This window comes from Nerophis ophidion, linkage group LG07, assembly GCF_033978795.1.
Source record: "Nerophis ophidion isolate RoL-2023_Sa linkage group LG07, RoL_Noph_v1.0, whole genome shotgun sequence".
Lineage (NCBI taxonomy): Eukaryota > Metazoa > Chordata > Actinopteri > Syngnathiformes > Syngnathidae > Nerophis > Nerophis ophidion.
This window is the reverse complement of record NC_084617.1, coordinates 37,936,432-37,962,632: the sequence shown is the minus strand read 5'-3', so window position 1 is coordinate 37,962,632 and position 26,201 is coordinate 37,936,432. Positions and strand designations below refer to the sequence as shown.

Genomic DNA, 26,201 nt, shown 5'->3' with positions numbered 1-26,201 from the left:
GGTTTTTGATAGAGTGCCATCAGAGGGATTTAAGGTCACGGTCATTCAATGTTGGTTTACGGCCATGCCACTTACATGGAGTGATTTCTCCAGATTCTCTGAACCTTTTAATATTATGGACCGTAGATGTTGAAATCCCTACATTTCTTGCAATTGCACTTTGAGAAACGTTGTTCTTAAACTGTTTGACTATTTGCTCACGCAGTTGTGGACAAAGGGGTGTACCTCGCCCCATTCTTTCTTGTGAAAGACTGAGCATTTTTTGGGAAGCTGTTTTTATACCCATTCGTGGCACCCAAATGTTCCCAATTAGCCTGCACACCTGTCGGATGTTCCAAATAAGTGTTTGATGAGCATTCCTCAACTTTATCAGTAGTTATTGCAACCTTTCCCAACTTCTTTGTCACGTGTTGCTGGCATCAAATTCCAAAGTTAATGATTATTTGCACACAAAAAAATGTTTATCAGTTTAAACATCAAATATGTTGTATTTGTAGTATATACAACTGAATATGGGTTGAAAATGATTTGCGAATCATTGTATTCCGTTTATTTTTACATCTAACACAATTTCCCAACTCATATGGAAACGGGGTTTGTACAAACGAGGCATAACGATGCCATATGTACATACAGCTAGCCTTAATAGCTTGTTAGCATCGATTAGCTTGCAGTCATGCAGTGACTAAACATGCCTGATTAGCACTCCAACAAGTCAATAACATCAACAATTTTGTGCAGTCCCGCACAGCATACAAAGTTTGGTGGACAAAATGAGACAGAGAAGGCGTGGCATAGAATACGTCTTTCTCTGGCATGTAAACAAACTATGGTGAGTTCAAGTACCGCTAAAATTAATAGGGCAAAACAAAACGGCGCTCGCCGAATATTCTCATCAGTGTAAGATGCTGAATATAAACAGTAGGATTTCTAACAATTAGGAAGTTTTGTGTCATGTTTGTCCTCTTACGAAAATCTATTTTTTCCCAAATTTTTTACCATTTTCATACATTTTAGAAAAAGCTCCAGGGCATTAGCAACTAACATTAGAAGTCCATCCCCAGTACTGTATTCAATGTCCTGTGATGTGTACAATCTTTGTTTGTCCAAATGATTGTGGGTCTCCAGTGTGTACAAACTGTATGGAACCATAACCCTCAATGCCAGCTCACGCTGCTAACGGCTAGCTGCTGACACAAAGTGTACAGTATGTGGAGTCATAAGGATCTCGTTTCAAGTGGCGGTGGTACGTCATGAGCAAGCTAGTATGACTAAAAGACAAACAATGTCGTCTTGCTGGTAATCGAACATCCTTTTTAATCCCCGTTCAGGCCAAGACGCCTGAACAATCACTGTAGAAATGCAAACTGTTTTCTGGCATTCATAGCTGTCCCCGTTGTCTGTGCAATTAAAGGCTTTGAGCTTATGAGGTTTTATTGTCACCGCTCCAATGTGTTCTCTGCAGGATTTGATGTGAGAGATTACATATGATTATGCGGGCTACAACTAGTAAGCAACAACACTGCTCTAGGCTGTATTGATCCTGAGAGTGTGTATTAAAGCAGCATATGTGTTTTAGAGAATATAATAGAAAGTTCTTTATTGATATCTGGGGGAAATTCAGCACCACAGTTCGCTCACAATAGACAATAAACATTTAGGTATTTTTACATGTGAATAATACAAATAGTCTGTTATACAGCATTATTCACATGAGAATCACATAAATACAGTCTATTATACCAATACATACATATGTCAACTTATGTTAGTCGATATCGATATTTATTGATATTTTCTATGACCCATGGTAGGGTTGTCCCGATACCAATATTTTGTTACTAGTACCTAAATGTATTTTGATTCTTTTCGACATTTTTCTAAAAAAAAAAATGGGGGCCACAAAAATGGCATTATTGGCTTTATTTTAGTAAAAAATCTTTGGGTACTTTAAACATGTTTATTATTGCAATTTAGTCCTTAAATAAAATAGTGAACATACTAGACAACTTGTCTTTTAGTAGTAAGTAAACAAACAAAGGCTCCTAATTAGTCTGCTGACGTATGCAGTAACATATTGTCTTTTATCATTCTATTATTTTGTCAACATTGAGGGATAAACTATAAAAAAATATTATTAATCCACTTGTTTATTTACTGTTAATATCTGTTTATTTTCTGTTTCAACATGTTCTATCTACACTTCTGTTAAAATTTAATAATGACTTATTCTTCTGTTGTTTGATTCTTTACATTAGTTTTGGATGATATCACAAATTTAGGTATCCATCCGATACCAAGTAGTTACAGGATCATACATTGGTCATATTGAAAGTCCTCATGTCTCCAGGGACAACTTTACTGAGTTTATAAACATAATATGAATTTTAAAAAACGAAAAAATATCAATGTTATCATAGTAGTATCGACTAGATATGCTCATGTACATTACAGTGGATGTCTGGTGGAGATCCACCCAATATCAGCCCACGACGCCGTGAGCTATTGTATCCTCCTAGGGTGTGTAGTGAAGCATGTTTAGCTATTCCTCGTCCTGCAGTGATAATGATACTTGTAAGAAACGTACTTTATCTGTCGCCATGGTGGCCAGGATTAGTGATCTAGAAGTAGCTAAATCACTGCCGACTGCGGATGGATGTTAGCTGCTACCTTCAGTAGCTAGCCGTGTTTTAAAGCACCTTTTCCTGAGGGTGTTTCAAGGTTATAACTTCACCTTTATCTTTAGTTTTTAGGCCAAAATGCGTCCATTCTCCCTTTTTTGTCTACACACTGGAGGACCAGTACTTTTTAGAGGTGGTATAGTACCGAATATGATGAATTAGTATTGCGGTACTATACTATTACCGTTATACTGTACAACCCTAACTTTTGGAAAATAAGGACCAGGAGAAAAAATTGTGAAACGTAAACATTTGTTTTTTAAAATGTTACTTTCCTCTGATTATTATCCCTCAGCTATCAAGGCAGAAAGCAAAGGTAATGTCAACACAAGCATGAAAAACAGTCAATGTAAACAGAATTGTGAAATCACATTGAACACTTAATACACTCTTAAAATGAAGGTGCCAAAATAAGGAATGTGTAATACAGTATAACAAAATAGTGCAAAGTGTGAAAATGTAAACCTAGAGAAACCTGAGAACTATTTTCTGCAGGTTTAGTGCCAGGAAGTTACGACTGTGCTGTAAAGGGTGGTATTACCGGTCTTGGTGGGACGAGAAACTTTGTGTAATTTACAGACCACATTTGTCTTTAAAAAAACTAACAAACAAACAAACAAAAACCTGCCATACTGTCGAGGTGACGTTTCCTGTTTTATCCACAATTTATTTGCTCTCTGCAGCACATATTTTTTGTTTTTCTTCTGACTTCATGTAAGGAATCAACCACGAGACGACAAGATGGCGCGACCAAACTTGATAGTTGATAGTAAGGGTGTCAAAATATATAAATTTCTAAATGAATCACGATTCTTATTTGTAACGATTTTTAATCAGAAAAAAATAAAATAAAATAAAAATTATATTTATTTTAATTTTCCCCAGAAATCTGTCCTGTCCAAGCAATTTGGTAAATGTTTGGCTAACATTTTATTAAACGAAGCCTTTTTTTCTTTTAGATATATCACAGCTGTTATCTCTTTTATGGAGGAACGTAGTTCATCATAGAATTGGCACCTAAAAGTACTGATTTTGAATCGAGAATGGATTCTGAATCAAATCATATGGTGCGGAAAGATTCACAGCCCTGGTTGATACTGTTACCTGATTGGTTGTTAGCGTGTCACTCCGATTGCTCCGTGATCACTTCCTGCCTTGCTCGGTTACCAGAGAGCCAGTGCCTTGGTTAATGCAACCAACCTTGTTTCGCACTACCATCCTTTTCCAACAAAGAAGAAGAAAAAATTAAGGCATTGATTGTGTCCACCACAATGTGATTGTGTCCATCACAATGTTTTATCTTGTGTCTTCAAAGGTAGAGCCAATTATTCATGTTTACATTGCTTCTCATGGAAAACTGCTTCACTTAACAAACTTTTTGATTTACGAAATTAACTGGTTCTAAAACATGGTTTGTAAATCGAAAAGTTAGTATTTTATGGAGGAATGTAGTTAATCATAGAACTGGCACCCAGTAGTATTTAAAAAGTATTGATTTTGAATCGAGAATGAATTCTGAATCGAATCGTTACAACCCAGGAATTGAATCAAATCATGTGACGCACAAAGATTCAAAGCCCTGGTTGATACTGTTACCTGATTGGCTGTCAGCATGTCACTTCTACTGATCACTGATCACTTCCTGCCTTGCTCAGTTACCAGAGAGCCAGTGCTTTGGTTCATGCAACCAACCTTGCTTTGCACTATTTTCTTCCAAAGAAGAAGAAAAAAAAATGTTTACGCATTATTGAAGGCATTGATTGTGTCCATCACAATGTATTTACCTTGTGTCTTTAAAGCTAGAGCCAATTATTCATGTTTACATTGCTTCTAATGGAAAACTGCTTCACTTAACAAACTTTTCGATATACGAACCATGTTTAAGAACCAGTTAAGATCGTAAATCGAAAAGTTTAAGTGAGGCAGTTTTCCATGAGAAGCAATTTAAACGGCTTTGAAGACACAAGATAAATACATTGTGATTTGTGATGGAGAAAATCAATGCCTTCAATAATGCGAAGGGAAAAAAAATAATCTTTGGAAGAAAATGGTAGTGCGAAACAAGGTTGGTTGCATGAACCAAGGCACTGGCTCTCTGGTAACTGAGCAAGACAGGAAGTGATCACTGATCAGTGAGAGTGACACGCTGACATAGGGCTGGGCGATATGGCCTTTTGTTCATATCTCAATATTTTGCCTTAGCCTTGAATTAACACTGGATGCTTATCATCACACCACTATAATGATTTTATGTGTCTACATTAAAACATTTATGTTCATATTTATGCTCATTTTAAACTTTCATTCAGAGAGGGAAATCACAACTAAGTCAATTTACCAAAACTGTATTTATTAAACAGTTATTAAGCAGTGGCACACACATTTTCAAAACAGAAAGTGCAAGATTGTCAAGAGACATTTTAAAACAAGCTATTAGTGCACTTTGTGCATGATGTCACTAAGATTACATATCAAAACAGCAGTAAATTAAAGTGCACCTTTTGTACATAACGCCACTACAATAGTTAAAAACAAATAAAGTGCACTTTTGTGCATGAGGTCACACAAGATATTTCAATAACTAAATAACAAATAAAAATCCATCCATCCATCCATTTTCTTCCGCTTATCCGAGGTTGGCTCGCGGGGGCAACCACCTAAGCAGGGAAACCCAGACTTCCCTTTCCCCAGCCACTTCGTCTAGCTGTTCCCGGGGGATCCCGAGGCGTTCCCAGGCCAGCCGGGAGACATAGTCTTCCCAACGTGTCCTGGGTCTTCCCCGTGGCCTCCTACCGGTTGGACGTGCCCTAAACACCTCCCTAGGGAGGCGTTCGGGTGGCATCCTGACCAGATGCCCGAACCACCTCATCTGGCTCCTCTCGATGTGAAGGAGCAGCGGCTTTACTTTGAGTTCCTCCCGGATGGCAGAGCTTCTCACCCTATCTCTAAGGGAGAGCCCCGCCACACGGTGGAGGAAACTCATTTCGGCCGCTTGTACCTGTGATCTTATCCTTTCGGTCATGACCCAAAGCTCATGACCATAGGTGAGGATGGGAACGTAGATCGACCGGTAAATTGAGAGCTTTGCCTTCCGGCTCAGCTCCTTCTTCACCACAACGGATCGGTACAACGTCCGCATTACTGAAGACGCCGCACCGATCCGCCTGTCGATCTCACGATTCACTCTTCCCTCACTCGTGAACAAGACTCCTAGGTACTTGACCTCCTCCACTTGGGGCAGTGTCTCCTCCCCAACCCGGAGATGGCATTCCACCCTTTTCCGGGCGAGAACCATGGACTCGGACTTGGAGGTGCTGATTCTCATTCCGGTCGCTTCACACTCGGCTGTAAACCGATCCAGTAAGAGCTGAAGCTCACGGTCAGATGAAGCCGTCAGGACCACATCATCTGCAAAAAGCAGAGACCTAATCCTGCGGTCACCAAACCGGAACCCCTCAACGCCTTGACTGCGCCTAGAAATTCTGTCCATAAAAGTTATGAACAGAATCGGTGACAAAGGACAGCCTTGGCGGAGTCCAACTCTCACTGGAAATGTGTTCGACTTACTGCCGGCAATGCGGACCAAGCTCTGGCACTGATCGTACAGGGAGCGTACCGCCACAATAAGACAGTCCAATACCCCATACTCTCTGAGCACTCCCCACAGGACTTCCCGAGGGACACGGTCAAATGCCTTCTCCAAGTCCACAAAGCACATGTAGACTGGTTGGGCAAACTCCCATGCACCCTCAAGAACCCTGCGGAGAGTATAGAGCTGGTCCACAGTTCCACGACCAGGACGAAAACCACACTGTTCCTCCTGAATCCGAGGTTCGACTATCCGGCGTAGCCTCCTCTCCAGTACACCTGAATAAACCTTACCGGGAAGGCTGAGGAGTGTGATCCCACGATAGTTGGAACACACCCTCCGGTCCCCCTTCTTAAAGAGAGGAACCACCACCCCGGTCTGCCAATCCAGAGGTACCGCCCCCGATGTCCACGCGATGCTGCAGAGTCTTGTCAACCAAGACAACCCCACAGCATCCAGAGCCTTAAGGAACTCAGGGCGGATCTCATCCACCCCAGGGGCCTTGCCACCGAGGAGCTTTTTAACTACCTCAACCTCAGCCCCAGAAATAGGAGAGTCCACCACAGATTCCGCTGGCACTGCTTCCTCATAGGAAGACATGTTGGTGGGATTGAGGAGGTCTTCGAAGTATTCCTTCCACCTATCCACAACATCCGCAGTTGAGGTCAGCAGAACACCATCCCCACCATACACGGTGTTGATAGTGCACTGCTTCCCCTTCCTGAGGCGGCGGGCGGTGGTCCAGAATCCGTCCGGAAGTCGTTTTCCATGGCTTCCCCGAACTCCTCCCATGTCCGAGTTTTTGCCTCAGCGACCGCTGAAGCCGCACACCGCTTGGCCTGTCGGTACCTGTCCACTGCCTCCGGAGTCCTATGAGCCAAAAGGACCCGATAGGACTCCTTCTTCAGCTTGACGGCATCCCTCACCGCTGGTGTCCACCAAGCGGTTTTAGGATTGCCGCCTCGACAGGCACCAACTACCTTGCGGCCACATCTCCGATCAGCCGCCTCGACAATATATACATGCTCCACTCGGACTCAATGTCCAGCACCTCCCTCGTGACATGTTCGAAGTTCTTCCGGAGGTGGGAATTGAAACTTTCTCTGACAGGAGACTCTGCCAGACGTTCCCAGCAGACCCTCACAATGCGTTTGGGCCTGCCAGGTCTCTCCGGCATCCTCCCCCATCATCGCAGCCAACTCACCACCAGGTGATGATCGGTAGAAAGCTCCGCCCCTCTCTTCACCCGAGTGTCCAAAACATAAGGCCGCAAATCCGATGACACAACTACAAAGTCGATCATGGAACTGCGGCCTAGGGTGTCCTGGTGCCAAGTGCACATATGGACACCCTTATGTTTGAACATGGTGTTTGTAATGGATAAACTGTGACGAGCACAAAAGTCCAATAACAAAACACCACTCGGGTTCAGATCCGGGCGGCCATTCTTCCCAATCACGCCTCTCCAGGTTTCACTGTCGTTGCCAACATGAGCGTTGAAGTCCCCCAGTAGGACAAGGGAATCACCCGGAGGAGCACTTTCCAGTACTCCCTCAAGTGTACCCAAAAAGGGTGGGTACTCTGAACTGCTGTTTGGTGCGTAAGCACAAACAACAGTCAGGACCCGTCCCCCCACCCGAAGGCGGAGGGAGGCTACCCTTTCGTCCACTGGGTTGAACTGCAACGTGCAGGCTTTAAGCCGGGGGGCAACCAGAATTGCCACCCCAGCCCGTCGCCTCTCCAGAGCCCTTGCTGTGCGTCGAAGTGAGTCCGACTATATCCAGCCGGAACTTCTCCACTTCGCGCACTAGCTCAGGCTCTTTCCCCCCCAGTGAGGTGACGTTCCACATCCCAAGAGCTAGCTTCTGTAGCCGAGGATCGGACCGCCAAGTGCCCTGCCTTCGGCTGCCGCCCAGCTCACATTGCACCCAACCTCTATGGCCCCTGCCATGGGTAGTGAGCCCATTGGAGGGGTGACCCACGTTGCCTCTTCGGGCTGTGCCCGGCCGGACCCCTTGGGAACAGGCCCGGCCACCAGGCGCTCGCCATCGTGCCCCACCTCCAGGCCTGGCTCCAGAAGGGGGCCCCGGTGACCCGCGTCCGGGCGAGGGAAATCTGGGTCCATGTTTTGTCTTCTTCATAGAGGTCTTCTTTGTCTCACAAATAAAAATGAGCTACATAATAGAAAACCAAATAATGTATGTCCTTCGCTATGTGGTAGGTTCCTGCAGACACTACCTTCTTTTGTTGTTGACTATTTTTGTCATGTGGTGTTGATGTGGAAATGGTTGCTTGGGCATTTTGTGGGTGTGGCACCGGCCAGAGATGTTGACATGCGGAGTTTCAAGCACTTTTCATTCTCTAGCAGGTGACTTTTCAAATGATGCTACACATTAGCAGTAATGCTTCTTTTTGTAGCTACGCTTTTGCCACATACTTGATATATTACGGTTGTCTGCTCAACATCTTCCCGCTTGAAGCCAAACCACTGCCAGATGATGGACCCCGTGCTATTTTCCTTGGGAATTAATTATTCTTCCTCCATTTGTTACCAGATTGGCACCTTCTTTCTTTCATATTACCACTCGCAGCTCTCCACTAGCATCACTTTAGCATAACGTTACCCATGCCGCTACCTCTGTACCGCGAGTGCGCATGACGTTGCACACGCGACAGTATGTGACATATGTATGAAGGTGCGCATGTTTTTATCTCTCTGTGAGAAGGAGAGACTAGAAAGAGTGAGAAACACATGTAGCGTAATGCCCGCAGCTAAAAGCAATTGTGTGAGAACGTATACTTGTATATTACGATATAGTCATTTTCTATATCGCACAGAGACAAACCCGCGATTTATCGAGTATATTCGATATATATCGCCCAGCCCTATGCTGACAGCCAATCAGGTAACCGTATCAACCAGGGCTCTGGATCTTTGTGCGTCACATGGTTCGATTTGATTCCTGGGTTGTAGCAATTCGATTCAGAAGCGATTCTCGATTCAAAATCACTTTTTAACACCACTGGGTGCCAGTTCTATGTTTAACTACATTCCTTCATAAAATACAAACTTTTCCATTTGCAAACCATGTTTAAGAACCAATTAAACTTGTAAATTGAAGTTCTGCCGTGTGCGCCACATGACTCTTACTGGGCTGTGTGAATTGCACATTAATTGAGACCATTCAAAGGCGCCATATTGCTATGTGACATTCATTCGGCCAATGTCACCGTGCGTCCAGATATATCTGTGCATTATATAGGTCACAGTGGAGCTTATGGAGCTCAGAACTGATCACTCTCCATTCATCCTAGCACTCAGCCTGCCTGTCCTCTGTGTACCACCCTAACCCAGCAGACTGTATTAAAAGAAGCCTCTCATGGTCCTCCATCTTGACTACTGGATAATCTATTCTTAAATGAATAGGAGCTCAATCAAAATTGAACATTTTTATCCAACCTTTCACCTCAATACTATGTTTTGATGTCAAACATGGAAAGAAAGCATTTGGTCAATCCTGTCCCTAAAGGTGCTCTAGGTCTGTGTGTTTGTTTTCCACAGTTGCAGCCAAAGTAATTGCAGCTCAAATGACATGTACACACAGGGGAAAAAAAACCCCAGCAGAGCCCACAAGCTTTTTGTTTATCTTAGATGAATATCTCGGGCGTTTTATGTGTATGCTTGTCTTATAGCAGTGCATCGAGTGTATTTTTGTACTAATGTTTATCTGCGTGTCTTCCTCTGGGATTCTGAGAGCAACTGACCCATAAAGGTGCTGTGCTATTTATTTGTCAGCTTTTATTTACTTTGTGCAATAACTCAACAAGATACCTCAGTGGAGTTTTTGATCATAAAGTCCATTCACGTTATGTCATAGACCAGGCCGATATCTAACATTTATGGGGAAATAAATTTTTTATCTCTCGTAATTAAATGGAAATCTGTTATTTCTGAATGTTCTAAAATTTTGTTCACCAGTATAATGTAGTCATGGATGGGTACCAAACTCGGAACTTTTATAGGCACCGACTGAATTCCATCGGTAGTAAACTCGGTACTTTTACAGGCACCAACTGAATTCCATCGGTAGTACCGGCTATTGATTCATGTAAAATCAAACGATGCCATATATATTAGCTGCATTAGCCTACTATTAAAATTGCTTTAAAAGTCTTATATAAGTGTTATAATGAAGACAACACATGATGTAAGTGTGCATATTAGCTATATTAGCCTACTATCAAAATGACTTTAAAAGCCCTATTTAAGTCTTATAATGAAGGAAACACATACTATGAGTGTTTATTTTAGCCTACTATCAAAATTACTTTAAAAGCTTTATTTAAGTCTTATAATGAAGGCAACACATGATATAAGTGTCTATATTAGCTATATTAGCCTACTATCGAAATTACTTTAAAAGTCTTATATAAGTGTTATGATGAAGGCAACACATGATGTAAGTGTCTACTGTAGTGTTATCAGTAGCCAGAGGAGCCTGTTCAGTGCTAGACTGCTTCGTCCCAAGTGCAGGACTAATAGACTCAAGAACTCCTTTGTCCCACACGCCATTAGACTGTACAACTCCTCTCTGGGACGGGGGGCAGGGGGTACAAGGATGACAGGGGATTCAAAACATTAACAGTCTAATACGTTTTCATAACATGGTCACTACTGCCTACTGTGTCTTGTTATATTCTTATTTTACTGTTATATTTTTATTCCCATTGTTTTTATTCTTTTTGTAATATTTCTCTATTTTGTTTCCTTTTAAACCCCCATTATTTACTTTTTACTTTTTTCTTTAAATTGATCTCAACTCTGTACACTGCTGCTGGAATTGTAATTTTCCTGAAGGAACTCTCCTGAAGGAATCAATAAAGTACTATCTATCTATCTATCTATCTATGTATATTAGCTATATTAGCCTACTATCAAAGTGAGTTTAAAAGTTTTATATAAGTGTTACAATGAAGGCAACGCATAATGTGTAATAGGGAAATACATTTTTTGTAATGCATAATTGAATGGAAATCAGTTATTTTTGAATGCTCTAAACTCCTGTTGACCAGTATATTGTATTCAGGGTTGGGTACCAAACTCTGTACATTTATGGGCCCCTTCTGAATTCCATCGGTTGTACCGGCTATTGATTCATGTAAAATCAAACGGTGCAATATATATTAGCTATATTAGCCTACCATAAAAATTACTTTAAAATGTGTATATAAGTGTTATATTAAAGATAGCATATGGTATAAGTATCCATAATAGCTATATTAGCCTACTATCAAAATTACTTTAAAAACCTACTCAGTAACCTAGTGGTTAGAGTGTCCGCCCTGAGATCGGTAGGTTGGGAGTTCAAACCCCGGCCGAGCCATACCAAAGACTATAAAAAAGTGGGACCCATTGCCTCCCTGCTTGGCACTCAGCATCAAGGGTTGGAATTGGGGGTTAAATCACCAAAAATGATTCCCGGGCGCGGCACCGCTGCTGCCCACTGCCCCCCTCAACCCCCAGGGGGTGATCAAGGGTGATGAGTCGAATGCAGAGAATAATTTCGCCACACCTAGTGTGTGTGAGAATCATTGGTACTTTAACTTATTTAAGTCATGTGTTTATTTTAGCCTACTATCAAAATGAATTTAAAAGCCATATTTAAGTCATATATTGAAGGCAACAGTGATATCAAGATTCAATATTGTTATTGTTACATATACAGTTAAACAGACAGTTTGCCGTACAATGAAAATCTTACTTCGCTAGTCCACCTTTCAACAAGTCGCACGGTACTTAGCTAAAAATAAAAATAAAAATGTACATACAAGGCACAGTAAGTAACATAACATTCTTGCACATTCTGATTGACAGTCAACAGTTTAAATATGGAGGTGACCTTGGGTCACAGCAGCGGTTAAAGCAGCGTTTCTCAAAGTGTGGGGCGGGCCCCATTGGTGGGGAATAGAGACATGACAGGTGGGGCGCGAGGAACGGGAGGAAATTTCACTTGAATTTTTTTCTTTTTAAATGGGTTGTACTTGTATAGCGCTTTTCTACCTTCAAGGTACTCAAAGCGCTTTTGACACTACTTCCACATTTACCCATTCACACACACATTCACACACTGATGGAGGGAGCTGCCATGCAAGGCGCCAACCAGCACCCATCAGGAGCAAGGGTGAAGTGTCTTGCTCAGGACACAACGGACGTGACGAGGTTGGTTCTAGGTGGGATTTGAACCAGTGACCCTCGGGTTGCGCACGGCCACTCTCCCACTGCGCCACGCCGTCCCCTTTTAATTATATTCTTAGAATTTTTTTTTTTGCTATGCTTTTTCTATACACACTGTAAATCACTTTGTGTTTCTGTCTGTGAAATCTGTTCTATAAATAAATGTAAATTACTTATTTTTTCTTTAGGCTTTAAATTTCTAGGTAGGTGCGAAAGTTTGACAGACATAGCAACAGTAACTAATGGGGGCGGGGCTAAGCGGAACAAACTTTCGCGCGGATGGGTAGCAGGCTAATGTGTGGACCACAATTACACAAAATGGATAAATTTGTGACTCGCACCTCAAAGGTTTGTCGAGCCATTGCCAGCGCCTGCGGAGAAACAAAAATCTGACGGGCTTAATCAACCAAAAAGCCAACCGAAAAGAAAATATGATGAAGGGTATCTTGCTCTTGGATTCACGGCAACGGTGGTGGGGGCAGAGGAGAGACCCCTGTGTGTTCTGTGTCTAAAACCGCTAGCAGCAGACAGCATGAGACCCAACAAAAATAAAGAGACACCTCGAGACCACACACCCCAATCACGTCAATAAGCCACTTGATTTCTTTCAAAGAAAACTGGTAGTTATTTTATTTATTATTGAACTTGATGCAAGTTATACCACAGCTGCACAGTTATTTTATTTATTATTGAACTTGATGTTATTTTATGTTATTGAGTTTGAATGTATACCACTTGATGTTACTTGACGTTCAATAAATTTGAAAATGTTAAGCTTGGCATTAGCGTTCTGTTGGGTTGATCGGGGTAGGTGGGGCTTGAAAATTCCCCCTTGTCCAAAGTGGGGGATGACAAAAAAAGTTTGAGAACCACTGGGTTAAAGTGTCTTTAGTGATCAAAGGTGAAAAGTGTCTACAGTGATGGTTCACAGTTCGGGGGTGGTCAAGGTAGCTGTCTTTTGTTCAAAAAGAAAGTAAAAATGGGGGTTGGGGCGGCGGGGGAGCTAGCATTCACAAGTTAGCATTCACAAGCCTGATGGCCTGTGGGTATAAACTGTTTGTCAGTCTCGTAGTCCTGGATTTCAGGCTCCAGTATCGCCTGCCTGATGGTAGGAGGCTGAAGAGACTGTGCTGGGGGTGTGTACTGTCCTTTATGATGTTGTGTGCTCTCCTGGTGGCCCTGGTAGAGTACATGTCCTGTAGTGAGGGGAAGGCTGCTCCTGATATGTACTGAGCAGTTTTAACCACTCGCTGGAATGCCTTCCTGTTCTTAGCAGTGTAGTTTCCATACCAGACCGGGATTGAGCTGGTAAGGACACTCCAACCGTATTTCTATAGAAGTTGCTGAGAATTGCTGTTGCTCAGATATATTAGTGTCTATATTAGCCTACTATCAAAATGAATTTAAACGTCTTATTTAAGTGTTAGCAACACATGATGTGATATGGAGAAATATTTTTTAATATAGCACAATTGAATGGAAATCAGTTATTTTGATCTGAGACAAGGATATAGTTTTGGCTTGTGCAGCCCTTTGAGACACTCGATCGTGATTTAGGGCTATATAAGTAAACATTGATTGATTGATTGATAGATATTTCTGAATGTTCTAAACTCCTGTTGACCAGTATAATGCTACCCATAGTCAGGTATGGGTACCATTTTGCACCATAGACGATTTGATTCAGAATCGATTCTCGATTCAAAAGGAATCTCGATTCTAAATAAATACCTTCTTAATAACACTTGGTGCCAGTTCTATAATTTACTAGATTCCTCTATAAAATAGATAAACAGCTATGATACTTTTCTATATTACTTAGAGGGGAACTGGCCTTTTTGTGGGGGAATTTTGCCTATCGTTCACAATCCTTATGGAAGACATAATGACGAATAAATTTGTTTTGATGCATTGTAAGTATTAAATAAATGTAAATAAAAGTGCAAACAATACTCTATTTACTTTTCGTGATTTGCATATAAAACCAAGTATTAGTAATATTGTTATTATAAGGACAGAGTAGGACAGAGTAAAACAACTTGCACTGAACCTAGTCTATAAAATCCGCTACACCTCCCTGATACCAAAGTACATGTCAAACTACTTCCTGACTGCCATAACCACACCACCAAGGGCAGATCCACAAACCACGTTAAACCCAGATTCCGATCTAACAAAGGTCTTAACTCATTCTCTTTCTATGCCACATCAATGTGGAATGCACTCCCAACAGGTATAAAAGTAAGTGCATCTCTATCCTCTTTAAAAAAACACTCTAAAACAACACCTCCAGGCAACTTCAACCCTTTATTAATACCCTCCTTCATTCAAATCCAATCTCCCCGGATTGTAAATAACCTTAATGTAAATAATCAAATTTATTTCTAATGTATATAGTTTTTCTTATGCTATCTGAACTCACTATGTTCTCTGCTGGCTGTACATATCCTACTAAGTAAGACCTACACTGTTTCAATGTCCATTTCTCTGTTGATGCAATTGTTGATGACTGAAGTACTGATATCAATCAAAGCTCCTCATCCCACCCCCCGGATTGTAAATAAAGTAAATAATTCAATGTATATACTATGATGATTAACTTGTGTGATGACTGTATTATGCTGATAGTATATATTTGTACCATGAATTGATTAACATGGACCCCGACTTAAACAAGTTGAAAAACTTATTTGGGTGTTACCATTTAGTGGTCAGTTGTACGGAATATGTACTGAACTGTGCAATAGATAAAAGTTTCAATCAATCAATCAAGCGCTAGCGCAGAGAAACTCTTTATAGCGGCGCCGTGATCACTTCTTGTGTGCCGATGTTGACATCGTAGAGTGGGCTGCTGCTTCCCTGGTCTCTGTAAGTTTATTGTAGATCATAAATCTCACCTGAAAAGTAGATGGCTGAGGATATAATCCGACAAGTTGGAACACTTTGACAGCCATGTGGGACCTGGAATTGGCGAGAAAAGCGAAAAGCGCAAACATCCCAGCAGTCTGCATCCTAATGACAGCAGACATTGTACAGTAAGAGATGATTTATTATGTTTATAGGCTCTCCTAAAGTATACAGTTAGTATTAATCAGTAATGAGGAGGAAAATAATCAAACGTGATGCTTGTTTGAAATGAATGCGTTGCATATGTTTAAGATGATCAAAATATGTAAATATTAAATGTTATTAGAAATGTGCCTGTTACTACATTACATATATACTTATATCATGTATACATTACATGTTATTATCAAAGTTACTACATTACATATATATTTACACACACACATATATATATCCATCCATCCATTTTCTACCGCTTATTCCCTTTGGGGTCACGGGGGGAGCTGGTGCCTATCTCAGCTACAATCGGGCGGAAGGCGGTGTACACCCTGGACAAGTCGCCACACCTCATCGCAGCGCCAACACAGATAGACAACATTCACACTCACATTCACACACTAGGGTCAATTTAGTGTCTTTGGAAGTGGGATGAAGCCGGAGTACCCGAGATTTTGCATATTTTGTGTGTTTTCCATAAAACAAACAAACAAAAAAACAACATAAAAAAAACTAAAACATTTTGAAATAAGGTGTATATCTGAAGTTGATTTAGACTCCAGAGATTTAAGCGTTAAATATAAAATGTATGTATGCCCTGGTTTACCATTATCATCATTTCATGACCGAAGCAAAACACTTTTTCCACTTTTATACTGAAATAAATACACCTACAACTTATTAGATAAAAACATGGAAAAAACTACCAGCAGCGCTAAAGTTTAGATCCATGAAGGAAAGAAGAAAGTGAATGAATGTTTATAACTGAATACATTTATTATTTCTTTTAATGAATTAAGTAACATTTATGACAACCTTTTTCCAAAACACAGTGTATAATGGGAGATATAACAGGACAATGCATATGTTTATCATTTGTTTTCAAAACACTTACAAAAAAGTGGGACTCCAAAAATGTATTGTGGTACCCCATTTTTATGACTTGATGGGACTCCATGGGACCCCATTTTGAAAATTCCTAGCGCCAACACTGCTGTCAACAGATGAGAAAAAATATTTCATTTAAATAAATGTATTATATGTAAAGCAAGTTCAAGTATCATTGGCAAATTTTCACCTGGTCCTGGCCTTGGCGTGCTGCCCGCCTTGGCACGCATATATGTTCTCTTTTTGGGATTTCAGAATATGGTCTGCCTACCCTAAGATCTTTTGTTCAAATAAAGACAATAATGCAATTTTTGTGTAGTACCTTTTTATTTAGAAAAGTATCGAAAATAGTTTTTGTATATATTGGTATCGGGACAACCCTACACTGTACTGTTCTCTTATTATATTATTGTTCCGCTATTACAGCATTGGTTCTGTGTTTCTTCACATTGCAATACTTAGTGTGTATTTACTGTGAAACACTGTACCCAAGAAGCTCCTCCATGGGTATGGTGTAACGTCCATTGAACAATTGCTTCCTTCCACTGAATACCAAGCATTTCTCCTGTCATAAGATGGCTGTCAGACATATTGGTCTCACTACCAGGTGTGTTCGCTAACTTTGTCCTGCCTTCAGGCTCAAAACAAAGCTGCACAACTAAATCTTATCTCCAACTGCTGCTTAAGGACTGCGGGTTGGACTGATCTCAGGATTAACCCCTGTCCTCGCCCTCGCTCCGTCCCACCTCAGTGTGCTGTGCCTGGAAAGAAAACACAGGTTGTTAGTAAGGAATGTGTAAAGTCTCGCCCATTATCATAACTGGGAATGATTACATGACACCGTAATGTCCCTCTGACCAGTACACCACAGGAAAGTTCATTTGAAAGGATTTGTGGGAAGACTGAATCGAGGGAAATGAAAGCCTTTCCCAAACAGGGATTGAGGAATGAGGCGCAGGAGGACTGGGGAGGGAGCAATGGCGGCAGAACCGAGGCCTAAAACGTGAGAGGTGGAGCGAGGCTGCTTTTATGTTCTGTCCTTCATGAATAGGCAGCAGCATATTTCTGCAGAACATTCCATCCTCTGAGCTCATGTCACTAAAGATTCAGCAGTGCTCTTTTCTTCCAACAATGTATGACGGTCATTGTGTTACTTGTCTTCTCCACTCCATAGTCCTCCTGATGTCCAGAATTACAGTCATATGAGTAGTGAAATATAAATGCTCTCTCCTAGAGTCCAAGTAGGGCTGAAAACTGGATCACTATATTAGGCCCCGTTTACACTGCACATCAAATCGTTGTTTTTTTTTTGCCTTCAAGTGATACAGATCTGATTTTTGTTGCCAGTTTAACCCAGGGGTGTCAAACTTGTTTTCATTGAGGGCCACATCACAGTTATGTTTGCCCTCAGAGGGCGGGTTTAACAATGAGTAATATATACATACAGTGGGGCAAAAAAGTATTTAGTCAGACACCGATTGTGCAAGTTCTCCCACTTAAAATGATGTCAGGTCTGTAATTTTCATCATAAGTACACTTCAACTGTGAGAGACAATGTGAAAAAAAATCCAGGAATTCACATTGTATAAATTTTAAAGAATTTATTTGTAAATTATGGTGGAAATAAAGTATTTGGTCAACCAATCAAAGCTCTCACTGATGGAAGGAGGTTTTGGCTCAAAATCTCACGATACATGGCCCTATTCATTCTTTCCTTAACACGGCTCAATCGTCCTGTCCCCTTAGCAGAAAAACAGCCCCAAAGCATGATGTTTCCACCCCCATGCTTAACAGTAGTTATGGTGTTCTTGGGATGCAACTCAGTATTCTTCTTCCTCCCAACACGGCGAGTTGAGTTTATACTAAAAAGTTTTATTTTGGTTTCATCTGACCACATTCAGGCTCGGGATCTTTCTGTGTGGAGTTTGCATGTTCTCCCCGTGAATGCGTGGGTTCCCTCCGGGTACTCCGGCTTCCTCCCACTTCCAAAGACATGAACCTGGGGATAGGTTGATTGGCAACACTAAATTGGCCCTAGTGTGTGAATGTGAGTGTGAATGTTGTCTGTCTATCTGTGTTGGCCCTGCGATGAGGTGGCGACTTGTCCAGGGTGTAAATGCCTTCCGCCCGATTGTAGCTGAGATAGGCGCCAGCGCCCCCCGCGACCCCGAAAGGGAATAAGCGGTAGAAAATGGATGGATGGACCACATGAAATTCTCCCAATCCTCTGCTGTATCATCCATGTATCCATTTTGGTATAAACTCAACTCGTCGTGTTTGGAGGAAGAAGGATACTGAAAAGGTGACCAAATCTGCTGAGTCAAAAGTATACATACAGCAATGTTAATATTTGGTTGCATGTCCCTTGGCAAGTTTCACTGCAATAAGGTGTTTTGGTAGCCATCCACAAGCTTCTGCTTGAATTTTTGACCACTACTCTTGACAAAATTGGTGCGGTTCAGCTAAATTTGTTGGTTTTCTGACATGGACTTGTTTCTTCAGCATTGTCCACACCTTTAAGTCAAGACTTTGGGAAGGCCATTATAAAACCTTAATTCTAGCCTGGCTTAGCCAATCCTTGACCACTTTTGACGTGTGTTTGGGGTCATTGTCCTGTTAGAACACCCAACTCAGGCCGTAAGACTCTTGAAATCATTAAATCAATCACCTAAATTCCCCCCAAAAATGGATTAACTCGCTGGAATATAAAGACAATATAACATACATCCATAAACGTGGATGCATATGCAAAAGTGCACTATATTTATCTGTACAGTAATCTAAATATTTATATCCAGACCTTAGTGCTCTTGTATCCTGCACTACCATGAGCTAATGCAACAAAATTGTGTTCTTATCTGTACTGTAAAGGAAGGAAAAGGAAGTCTAAGTATATTTGCGCCCAAGAGCCAACCTCCAAGCTGATGATGTTAGATGGATAGATAGATAGATAGATAGTACTTTATTGATTCCTTCAGGAGAGTTCCTTCAAGAAAATTAAAATTCCAGCAGCAGTGTACAGAGTTGAGATCAATTTAAAGAAAAAAGTAAAAAGTAAATAATGGGGGTTTAAAAGGAAACAAAATAGAGAAATATTACAAAAAGAATAAAAACAATGGGAATAACAATATAACAGTAAGATAAGAATATAACAAGACAAAATAGGCAGTAGTGACCATGTTATGAAAACGTTTCGCACTGTTAATGTTTTGCATCCCCTGTCATCCTAATACCCCCCATCCCCCGTCCCAGAGAGGAGTTGTACAGTCTAATGGCGTGCGGGACAAAGGAGTTCTTGAGTCTATTAGTCCTGCACTTGGGATGAAGCAGTCTAACACTGAACAGGCTCCTCTGGCTACTGATAACGCTATGCAGAGGGTGACTGGCATCATCCAGGATGCTCACTAGTTTGTCCACAGTCCTCTTCTCTGCCACCGTCACCAGTGAGGTTAGGTTGTCTTGAAGAATTTGGAGGTAGTCCTCCTTTTTCATTGACCCACTTACTCTCTATAAAGCACCAGTTCAATTGGTAGCAAAACAGGCCCAGAGCATAATACTACCACCAAGGATGATGTTCCAGGGATTAAAGGCCTCACCTTTCTTCTCCAAACATTGCTGGGTATTGTGGCCAAACAGCTCAATTTTTGTTCCATCTGACATCACATGCGCAAAGATAAGACCTTCTAGATGAAAGTTCTCTGACATTATGTACTTTACAAGTGTATGTAAACTTTTGACCATGACTGTATACAGTACAGGCCAAAAGTTTGGACACACCTTCTCATTTCAATGTGTTTTCTTTATTTTCATGACTATTTACATTACAGATTGTCACTGAAGGCATCAAAACTATGACACCTGTGAAGTGAAAAACATTTCAAGACTGTCTTGAAGCTCATCGAGAGAATGCCAAGAGTGCAGAACAAGGGTGGCTATTTTAAAGAAACTAGAATATAAAATATGTTTTCAGTTATCTCACCTTTTATTGTTATGCACATAACTTGACTTGGGTTCATTCATAGCTTTGATGCCTTCAGTGACAACCTACAATGTAAATAGTCATGAAAATAAAGAAAACCTATTGAATGAGAAGGTGTGTCCAAACTTTTGGCCTGTACTGTATATATATAATTAACTATATATTTTTTTAAATAAGCTGCAAAAAAATCTTTAAATTTTACTTAAAAAACTGGCAGCTCAGTCACCAGAATTTTCCGGTAAAAGCAGCTTTTTTTTTTTTTTTACAGCATAAAAAAAAAATGAATGAAGGGAATGGAATGGAGAAACAATACCACTGTTTTTAGCGGTAAAATTCAGTCAGTTTTATTTTACTGTAAAATCTTGTTTTAATGTTTTTTTTGGTTTGTTTTTTTATATTTTATTGTCTTACTGTTCATGGAAAAAAACAGTACCAAAGTTGATTTTACGGTAAAGAACTCAGTCGGTGGAATTTAACCATAAAATCTATAGTCAATTTTACAGTCTAAAATTGATTGGTAATTTGTTTTGCAATCATAAGTCAAGCAGATATTTACGTAACACAAAAAAAATGTTTTTTGAATTACTCGACCATATAATATTTTGATTTTGATGATATTGAATTTTGAAATTTATGCAATTGCATGCAGCACATGATTTTGAATGTCAAGAGTGAAAGAAGAAATATATGTAGTAAGAAAAGGTTACCTTATTTTATTAACTCATATTATTTCCAGGCTTTTGTGAGCCACATAAAATAACGTGGCGGGCCAGATTTGGTCCCCAAGCCTTGAGTTTGACATCTATGATCTAAATGCTCCAAGGTGCTTTAAATCTGGTCTTTTGGCAGCAGATTCAGGCCTCATTAGGAAGTAGTTCTGAATCCGATTTATGTTTTGTGCTAATGTTACTGGACTGAGCAGCCACTACAGAGAGTCTGTGGTTATTAACACACTTTCTACATGATGGCTTCATGATACGCACTAAAGGCTCATTGATATTGTATTTGTGATTGGTCAAATGTAGGCCATGTCGCTAACGTATGCATCTGTTGTTTAAGGGCACACCCGTTGGCTTTCTGGATACTACAGTGGATGCTAGTTCCTGAGAAGACCTGTGTGCTTCCCACTGTGGTGAGTGTACGTATCTACACCCAGCTGCTCAAACATGCCTTCGCACACAAACCTTGTCACCCAATTGTTACACTTGCAAATATCAACAGGAGTGTGTGGGTGGGAAACAACCACAGACACACACACACACACACACACACACACACACACTAAGTTTTGTGTTGTTAATTATTAATTATTTAAAAATCAGACTCATTTGAGTTTTTTGTATTAAAAACATTTGTTGAAATATTTTTTAATGTTTTTCATTTTATTTCTTATTTCTTTTTTGAAGTTTCTAACACAAAAGTTTCCTCAATATTTACCTTATACTCATTCATGCTAAATTACAATAAAGCCAAAAACATATATATTTTTTCCAATTTGTATTTTTTCATTTTTTTATAACTGAGGTTTCTAACACAAGCGTTTTCTCATTAATAATCTCTTATTCGCCAATTGCGTTACCTTTTTGTAATTCTTTTATTTAACCATTTTTATTTTTAATTGTTTTATAAGATAGCTTTCTACCACAAGTGGTTCCTTATTAATTACCATATACTCATTGATGCCAAATTACAGTAAAGCCAAACACATTATTATTTCTTTAAAAAAATTTAGTTTCACACAATTTTGTTTTGGTTTGTTTTACTTTTTTTGTTATTTTATTTCTAATTTTTTAGGTTTCTAACACAAGTGTTTCCTCATTTATTACCTCATACTCATTGATACCAAATTATAGTAAAGCCAAACGCATTTCTAACACAAGTGTTTACTCATTAATTACGTCATACTCATTGATGCCGAATTACAGTAAAGCCAAACACATTATTTATTATTGTTTTTTTGTTTAATTTTATTTTTATTTGCAGCTGAGATAGGCTCCAGCGACCCCGAAAGGGACAAGCAGTAGAAAATGGATGGATAGATAAATGGATGATCTTTGGGGGTTGGGGGTTTCAAACACAAGTGTTTCCTTATTAGTTACCTCATACTCATAGACGCCAAATTATAGTAAAGGCATAAAAAACATTATTATATTTTGTTTGTTTTTTATTCTCTTTTGTTGCGTTATTTAAAAAAAATGGTATTGTATTTTTTTATTGTATTTTTTTTAGATTTCTAAACCAAGTATTTCCTCATTAATTACCTCACAGATGCCAAATTACAGTAAAGCCATATTACTTATTTTTTTAGTTTTAGTCATTTTTTTATTTATTTCTATTTTGTTTCGTAATTTTTTTTGTATTTTATTGCATTTTTTTTAGGTTCCTATCCCTAGTTTTTCCACATTAATTACCTCATACTCATTAATGCCAAATTACAGTAAAGCCAAACACATTATTTTTATTTTTTTTGTTGTTTTTTAGGTTTCTAACCCAAGTGCCATCCATCCATTTTCTACCGCTTATTCCCTTTTGGAGTTGCGGGGGGCGCTGGCGCCTATCTCAGCTACAATCGGGCGAAAGGCGAGGTACACCCTGGACAAGTCGCCACCTCATCGCAGGGCCAACACAGAAAGACAGACAACATTCACACTCACATTCACACACTAGGGCCAATTTAGTGTTGCCAATCAACCTATCCCCAGGTGCATGTCTTTGGAGGTGGGAGGAAGCCGGAGTACCCGGAGGGAACCCACGCATTCACGGGGAGAACATGCAAACTCCACACAGAAAGATCCCGAGCCTGGATTTGAACCCAGGACTGCAGGAACTTCGTATTGTGAGGCAGACGCACTAACTTTTTTTAGGTTCCTAACCCAAGTGTTTCCCCATTAATTACCTCATACTCATTGATGCCAAACGCATTGCATCACAGAAATGACGGCGCTACCATTGCATGTTCAATTCTGACACATGGAAATGGGGAAACATGACAGATTTCCTGTCATCCACTGTTTGCCTTTTGCTCCTCTGAAACACCAGCGTTTAGCTCACAAACAAGAATGCATGCTTACGCAATGGATTTCTAATACAACTCCCCTCTTCTCACACAGACACAAAAAACACTTTCCTTTTCCATATTTCCTCGTCCCTTTTGTTCTCCAATATAAATGAAAAAAAATTATGTTTTTCAAAATAAAATATCGAAAGTAAAGTGCAAATGCAAATACAGCTTAGTCCTTAGTCGTTAGTAGACATTAGTAGACCTTAGTCATAAATTTTGCACTTAAAAAGGAACTTATGAAAATCGAGTAAAAATACATTTAGATACAATTCTGCAGCGCTAAAATATAGTTAGCTGATATATAAATGAATAATAATAAAATGTATCTTTTAGAGATGCGCGGTTTGCGATCTCATCTGCGGACGCGGGTCGGGCGGGTGACATGACGAAAAAATAGATTTTAAATAGATTCGGGCGGGTGGCGGTTGAACCATTCGGAAATATATATACATAGTTAGATGTTATGTTGAAGAGGTTCATTTAGTCTACTGACGTGTATTTGTAAATGGTTGATTTATATAGGCTAGTAGGTAAAGTGTTGTACCTGACAACTCTTGATGGTACAATCCATATATCACGTCACAGACAACGTCTCGCTAACATCACGTGACACCTCTGATGAAGGCTGCAGAAGCAAGGTAGCCCAAACTTGTCAGGTACAACACTTTACCTTACTAGCCTATAGAAATCAACCATTTATAAATAGTTCAATGTTGTTACCCACATACAAAAAACAAGCAGCACTCTTTGAAACAGTATGTGGGCATACTTTTATTTTGAAGTGTCTCGTTTGGTCTGTCGTTGGATGTAAGGAAGCTACTTCCAGGAATGGCCAACGAGGTATTTGTCATTTGTTGGTATTTTACTTGGTAAAATTTTGATCCACATGCCGTGCATGTTATTATTTTTACATTTGTAACGTGCTTTATTTATTACAGTTTTCACGGTGAATTTGAAGGGAAAGTAAGCCTTCAAATAAATCAGTTCAAGAAAGCCATTGTGTCTGTGCTATTTGGAGGGAGTTACACTTTCTAACCTCACTAATGCCATTGCATCATCTATATTAGATATATAAAAGCGGGCGGGTGGCGGGCGGTTGTGGTTTTGATAAAATTTTGGTTCGGGTGGATGGCGGGTGGATGACGAATTTTGTGATGCGGTTGTGGATGAAATAATTGCCTATCCGCGCATCTCTAGTATGTTTCTTAAATAAAATGTCAATAAAAGTAAAGTGCAAATGAAAATGCAGCTTCACCACCTTAGTCATAATGTTTGCACTTAAAGAAGGAACTCATGAAAATCGGGTAAAAATACATTTAGATACAATTCTGCAACGCTAAAATATAGTCAACTAATATTTAAAAAAAATAATATGTATTTTGAATAAAATGTCAATAAAAGTAAAGTCCAAACAAATATACAGCTTCACCACTTTTGTCATAATTTTTGCGCTTAAGAAGGAACTCATGAAAATTGAGTAAAAATACATTTAGATGCAATTAGAGTGCTAAAACATAATTAACTAATATATGAATGAATAATAATATGTATGTTTCTTAAAATGTCAATAGAAGTAAAGTGCAAATGAAAATACAGCTTCATCGCTTCAGTGATAATGTTTGCGCTTAAGAAGAAACTCATGAAAATGTTGTAAAAATACATTTAGTTACAATTACAGAGTGCTAAAATATAGTTAACTAATATATAAATGAATAATATTGTGTATGTTTCTAAAATACAATCTCATTGCAAGTAAAATGCAAATGAAAATACAGCTTCACCACTTTTGTCCTAATTTTTGCATCTAAGAAACTTCTCTGACTTGAGCTTCAGTTTGTTTGAGGTTGTCACTACTGCCACAGGTGGTGGAAAAGTGTATTACAATGGAGTACCGCTGCGGCCCATACGGAGAAACTATATTTTTGGCGGTCCGCTAGAGGGCACTCACTTCCCAAAATGGTGAAGAATCCCTGACTTTCAGGCTTCACGGTGGCAGTTAGTGCGTCTGCCTCACAATACGAAGGTCCTGAGTAGTCCTGGGTTCAATCCCGGGCTCGGGATCTTTCTGTGTGGAGTTTGCATGTTCTCCCCGTGAATGCATGGGTTCCCTCCAGGTACTCCGGCTTCCTCCCACTTCCAAAGACATGCACCTGGGGATAGGTTGATTGGCAACACTAAATTGGCCCTAGTGTGTGAATGTTGTCTGTCTATCTGTGTTGGCCCTGTGATGAGGTGGCGACTTGTCTAGAGTGTACACCGCCTTCCACCCGATTGTAGCTGAGATAGGCACCAGCGCCCCCCGTAACCCCAAAGGGAATAAGCGGTAGAAAATGGATGACTTGCATTTTTTTATATGTGAAAACAACAGAAGTATGATGAAAATATTCAATACGTCTGTGCACCTTCCATCACCGATGCACAGACTGAGTTACGCAGTTTTGCTAGAATAACACTTGCTTATACATTTGTTTAAAATAAAGGAAAACATGCACTCTCCAAAAACGTAATAAAACAAAAATAAAGATGTGCACGGCAAAAAGTACCTAAAGAAAAAGCAATGCCAGCAACACACATGCATGTCCTTCTAATAATTTTAAGCGCAGGCGCTACCAAACACAGACTGGTTTCGAAAATGTCTTTGTCAGTGTGCACTTTTCAACAGGAAGTGATGCACTTAAATAGTCACAGCTGTGGTTAATCAGTTG

General features: G+C 40.0%; 1 protein-coding gene across 3 annotated transcripts in view; it reads left to right on the top strand.

The window, feature by feature from the left end:
- The window catches only part of LOC133556314 (atos homolog protein B), a 105,135-nt gene that overhangs the window by 13,789 nt on the left and 65,145 nt on the right, over positions 1 to 26,201 (top strand). For 2 of the 3 annotated variants that reach the window (XM_061906122.1, XM_061906126.1), the window contains exon 2: positions 21,495 to 21,573. The gene's annotated coding sequence lies outside the window, so the exon portion shown is untranslated. The remainder of the gene's footprint in view (positions 1 to 21,494; positions 21,574 to 26,201) is intronic. The other variant, XM_061906123.1, reaches the window with a different exon arrangement.